This window comes from Quercus suber, unplaced genomic scaffold (assembly GCF_002906115.3).
Source record: "Quercus suber isolate HL8 unplaced genomic scaffold, Cork oak 2.0 scaffold_950, whole genome shotgun sequence".
NCBI classification, from domain to species: Eukaryota; Viridiplantae; Streptophyta; class Magnoliopsida; order Fagales; family Fagaceae; genus Quercus; species Quercus suber.
Window position 1 is genome coordinate 116,911 of NW_027070370.1, and position 6,099 is coordinate 123,009.

Sequence of the window (6,099 nt, forward strand, 5' to 3'; positions counted from 1 at the left end):
GGTCGTTGTGAGTTATCTTAATAGAGGAATTATGTTCAAGTTCTAAGTAAGGTATGGCAGGGCCAATAGGATAGACAGGGAATGAAAATAATGCATTTAAAGTGTCGAAGGCTTGGGGTTCAAGCTCGTAGACAGAAGTAAGTAGGAGATATTGTGCTTTCGGCACCCTTGAAATGCATTCCATTGCAAGCTGCAGTACTCTAGGGTCGGTTTCATGAATGACTGTTTGAAGGTCGGCCACTTGCGTTGAAGAAAGTCCGGGGATGTGGTCCACATGCTGCTTTCCAAGTTCTAATACGCAAAAGAGAGGCAAAAATCCATGTCTAATATCAACGTTTTGCAGTAATATCAAGTCCTCAAAAGAAAGTAGAGAGAGTCCAATATCAAGTCTAAGTTAGAAAGACATGAATCAGCTGGCTTTCTAAAAAACTGAAAAAAGCCACATACTATGATTCAATGTGTTTTTCCTTTCGCATGAACTCACCATTTATTTTTATTCCACCACTCACAATCAGCAGTATAATATGGATAAAAGTTATGGTTTTTAATTTTGTTTTTTATGCGGTCTTAGAAATGAAGCGGCAAGTGCCGATTTCGTAGGAAAAGATCCCAATGATGGAACACCAAACTGATGCTACCGGAATATTCCTTCTATTACCTACGCTTATCATCCACAGTAACTCAACATCTTCTAACATAACATCAACTGGCGGTGAAGACGATCCAGAAGCTCCTCAAAGGGAGCTTCCATCTTGGTCATAACAGCTTCATAGAAGCCAGGGAAGTCGGCGGTTTTCAAATGTTCTGGGGGACAACGTTAGGGATGGAGGCAAAGCGGATGTTGTTGGGTTTGGGATCGGAGTCTATGTAGCTAAGCCACTCCTCGGGGACGACAAAGGTAATGAGAAGACGGTGTTTCTTTGACTTTTTATTTTTATTTTTTATCAGTGTTTCTTTGACTTTGAAGATAGTAACTTGCAGAGGTTCATTATGGGGTTTAGGCCAAAATAGCTAATTAATTTTTTTTCTCTAACTATCTAGTTAGTAGTTTCAGTTTTGAAACTATATTATTTAGTAGCATCTCGAGTCTCTTAGACTCGATTTTGGCATATAAATCGACTCTTAAAAACTCGATTTTCATAGCCTAATCATATCTGATGTGGCATATTTTTCCACGTGGCGACCACATGAAAATCGAGTTTTTAAGACTCGATTTCCAACCCCTTATAACCAAATAAAAGAAGAACCAGAACAGAGAAGGGGGACAAGCCAGAGAAAAAANATTTGGGCTTCTTTATGGAGAGTACGCAATTACTGAGTGGTTGGCTTCATCCCAAGGTCTGGATTTAATTTGGACACTTCACCACCATATCACATGCCTTCAATGTATGCTTTGGTTGAAAGCGGATGTTTCGATATTGCCGAATCGATTACTTCTCCTTCCTCCCTTCATTGATACTGATATATTTGCAGATGTAGTAGTAAAATATTGATTTGGCAAAAGTGAATATGAAAGGCTTTGTATGCACCTCTCTTACTTTGAGAACAAATCTCAAATTTGTTGTGCTGAATTTTGTGGTAGGATATTCTGTAAAAGGAATTGCTGGAATACAAATTCTGCTGCAAAATATTTTGCTACAAAATATTCTGCCGTGAACAGTCTGCTGAAGAACAATCTGTTATGAACAGTCTGCCGAAGAACATTCTAGAATTCAACAAATTCTGCTGTAAATAATCTGCAGAAAGATCTACATTCTGGCTTCTGAAATTTTCTGCTATAAAATATTCAGCAGATGAACATTCTGCACTTCTGAAATTTAGCAGATTCTGCCGTGAACAGTCTGCCGCAGGACTTGTACTTTCTGCCACAAAATTTCTGCGGAGGGACATTTTGCACTTCTAGAATTCAGCAGACTTTACTGTGAACAGTCTGCCGAAGGACTTGTACTTTCTGCTGCAAAATTTCTGCGGAGGGACATTTTGCACTTCTAGAATTCAACAGACTTTGTTGTGAACAGTCTGCCGAAGGACTTGTACTTTCTGCTGCAAAATTTCTACGCAGGGACATTTTGCACTTCTAGAAAAGTCTACTGGAAGATATTTCACAGAGGAAATAGTTATTTGCAACAGTATAGTAATGATGAAAATTTTCCTTTGACTACAATAGCTTCATTTTTTTTTTTGTTTCTAGCTTTTGGTTCTTGAAGGGAAGTAGAGCTAGAATCACTAGCATGAGAAAATGATCAAAACCTTGTGAGGGAATGAAGGGATTTTTTTTCTCCTCTAAGTGCTGGATCTGAAGGTGGAGATGGAGAGAGTCTAAAGCTTCTAGTGCTTCCTTAAAATAAATAAGACCAAAAAGTGGTGGAACTTTTGATTTGCATGTTTGAATAAGTGGCTTGCCACATGTCCCACATGCATGACAAGGAAAACAAGTGGCATTTAAAGGATAGGACCAAGTATTGTGAAGACCTTCTATTGTAGAGTTCTCAATATATTTCTGCTCTGTTTTAACATTACTGTGCAGAGTTCTGCCACGGCACTGTCCTGCTGTAACGTTGCTGTATTCTGCCACAGAATTCTGCTACGATACTGTCCTGCGGTAACGTTGTTGTATTCTACCGCAGGATTCTGCTATGGGACTGCTATGACGTTTTGGATACTTCCCTGAGAGTATAGCTTGGAAGGTTTAAGAACATTTGTATGTCTTGCTTTTGGTAAGGACTTGGAAACATGTTTACGAGGGAGAAATTTCTCATTTTCTCCATCTTGATCCCAACTCCCCACCAGAGTCGCCATTTTAATATGGGGGCCTTTTTTGTGTGTGTTGGGCTAGGATGCCTTCCGTGGTAGTAGGCCCGAGTGTTCTAAGTAAGAGAGTTGAGACCGGTCCAACTGGAACTCAACTTGGGCCGGCTTGTGCGCAAACATTGAATCCAAGTCCAAGGGAAGATGCTGCAAAGTGGGCTTATCCTTTGTTTCTGCCGCAGGAACTTTTCTCCAGTTTCTGCCGTAGGATTGACGTTTATGCGCAGAAGGAACTATTCTCTGGTTTCTGCCATAGGTCTAACTTTTCTGCTGTGCAGCAAAACTTTCTGCCGTGTAGTAAAACCGTCTGCCGAGCAATAAAAGTTTCTGCTATGTAGTGAAGCTGCCTGCTGTGTGGTAAAGCTTCCTGCCGTGCTTTAAAGCCTTCTATAATGTGAATGACCACTCTTCGTTTTTACTGCAGAAAACACTTTTCTACTTCCTGCGCATGAATAAATCTAAAACCCAAAGAAAATACCCATCAAACAAATGTTAGCTTAAATGGGTTAGCATATTCTCAAATATATACATACATATATGAGTATATATACTTATACGTATTCACATATACATATATAAAATATATTTTGCAAAACATGAGAAACAGGGTATATGTATATATATACTTACGGCAGGATAATGGTTAGCTTGTGTCAATAGTAAAATACGTAACAACAAATAAAGAAGAAAGCTTTGGCAGGAAATGGTTTAGCTTGTATAATAATTAACATAGTAAATATAATAAAAAGGTACTACAGCAGAATAAATAATACAGCAAGTAAAGGCACCACAACAGGACAACTGATGCGGCAGACGTGATAAAACGTGCTACAGCAGGATGACTAAATACGGCAGATATAAGTTATAATGAGAGAAATCAAATATATTTACAATCAAAATCAAGTATTGAATCAGCCCATAGAATAAGTAAACCAAGAAGGAACCCAAACTCCAACTTCAACAACCTTATCATGGGCTCCTGCCGCAAAAATTGTTCATTTTGGAGAATAGACCTAAATGGCTACTAGTTATTACTTTTAGAGATTTCAAAAAGTGAGTTTGCTAAGAGGGAGGGAAAAGATGGTCTATTGATGCATGCCCATATTCCTGCCACGTTTTCTCTCTTCTTTTACTTTCTTTCTTTCTTTCCTTTTCTCCCCTCTGGGTGTTTTTCTTCTTCCCCTGTTTTTCACTCTTTCCCCTGTTTTTTCCTCTACCTCGGTCCCTGTTCTGTCTCTCATTTTTTCTGCCGTGGTTACCTTCCTTTTATAGTGAGCTAATTCAATGGGATTTCTCCCTTTTACTCCTAAGGCTTCACCAACTGTTTTTGGTTTGTTGTGGGCATCCTTTTAAGATTACCCACTCACCCATTGGTTGCCCCGACCACTGCCATCTGCTCAGAACATGTTTGTTGCACGACAAAATTCTATTTTGTTTGTTCCTGCCATATACCTCTACCTCACTACCTAGCTCTATGACATGCATCAGTGGTCCCAACCATTTATTACTTCTTTTGGGTAAGATACCATCCCAGCAAGGTATATATCCCAAAAGAAGTTATGGCAGGAAACCAAATATAGACCCCCTTTTCCACCCACCACCAAACCACGCTCTCTGAATCTCTTTGACCGTGGGCCCACCTCCCTTGTATTGGCTAGGTACAGGTTGGTGGTGCCCCGACCCTTTTGTTCTTGCTCCACTGTCTTTTGTTTTTGTCTCCCACACCATTCCTGCCGTAGCAGATTATTTCTGTTTCGTCTACTGCGTGTTTTTGTCTTATTTCTTCACGCATTTCCTGCTGCATTTGTCGTTTCCTTTAGTTTGACTCTTCCTTCACGCATTTCTTGCTGCTCCTTGTTTCTTTTCATCGTTCTTCTTCATATCAGTTTTCATGCCTATCTTTTTTATACAAAATGATTTGGGCCTTTGTGGGCCAAATAATGTTGACTGGATCAAAAGGGCATTGGGCCCAATTTATCTTCATCTGCCGAAGCCATTCTGCCAGAGAACTGTATTCTGCGGTAAAGCTGTATTCTGCGGTAAAGCTGTATTCTGTGGCAGACTTGTATTCTGTGGCAGATTTGCGTTTTACCGTAGATTACTTTCACTTGCACTTCTTTCTTTGGACCCTTCTTGTTCTTTAGTCTTCTTGTTCTTTAGTCTTCTTGGTGGGCCTTTGGGCCTTGCTCTTCATTGGGCTTTCTTCCTCATAAACCTTCGGGTATATATTTGCAAAAATGGGCATCAACAGAGATTATTACATTTTCCAATCACAAAAAAAACCTAGGGGTGTGATGAGTAAATTATTTCATCCAAAACCAGAACACTCATCACATCCCTAGGCATTTATGTGATTGAAAAATGTAGTAATTCTAAATTATAATGGATGCAAATTATTAATCTTTACCCAAAAAAATAAAAGAGTCTTAGAGCATGCGCTCATTTGTTTTTGACAATTTTGTTAATGTAGTAATGTTTTAATGATTGGAAGATGATTGTATTTACTGTATGATGTTTTTGAATTGATTTTATATTTGTAAGTGTATATTTGATGTCCATTGGTGATATACCGTGAGACCCAACATTTGTGTGTTTCAAAGCAAGGGGAATTGAAGAAGGATTTATGATAGGTGTTTTTAAGGCATACAGGAGAGGGAAATGAAAGAAAAAATGATGGGAAATCTCACAAATTTTTATGAGTTGTTGCAAGAGAGAGGTTTACACAAAACTGTTGAGCATTTTGATAAATATCATTGTACCTAGGTTTTATGGACATATATTTTTGCATTTATTTTCTGCACTGCACTCTTTCTATTTTTTTATTAACAAAGTTTTTCAATAGAAACCAATGGTTTTATGTGTCAAATTTTAGCGCTTGTGAAAGGTGCTCTCTGATGTTTCTAAATTTATTTCAAATTCTTGAGTGAATATTTTGGTCTAATTTCAAAATTATTTTGATGGATGTTTGAATTCACAGTGAAAAATAATTTCTACAAACTTATTTCAAATAGAAGAAAAACTGAAATAATCATCTTTAAAAATAGTGTTTCTCACAATAAAAAAAATCATTAGCAAAGTTTTTCAACATACATATTAATTGTTGTTTGCTCTGTTGAATCTCATTACTTCTTTAGGCTTTCACAATTTTTGGGATTGCTTAACTGTACTTTCTTTAAAAAATATTGCATTTGCATCTCCTCTAAGGGAAATGCATATATAATTAATTGGTTAAAATATTATCTAACTTGAATGATTGATAAATAATAAAACTTTAGTAAATTTTTCACATCC

General features: G+C 37.7%; 1 pseudogene; it reads right to left on the reverse strand.

Annotated features, from left to right (window-relative positions):
• Position 1: 1 nt before the first annotated feature.
• Positions 2-1,890, reverse strand: LOC136065378 (UDP-glycosyltransferase 87A1-like; annotated as a pseudogene).
• Positions 1,891-6,099: the final 4,209 nt, after the last annotated feature.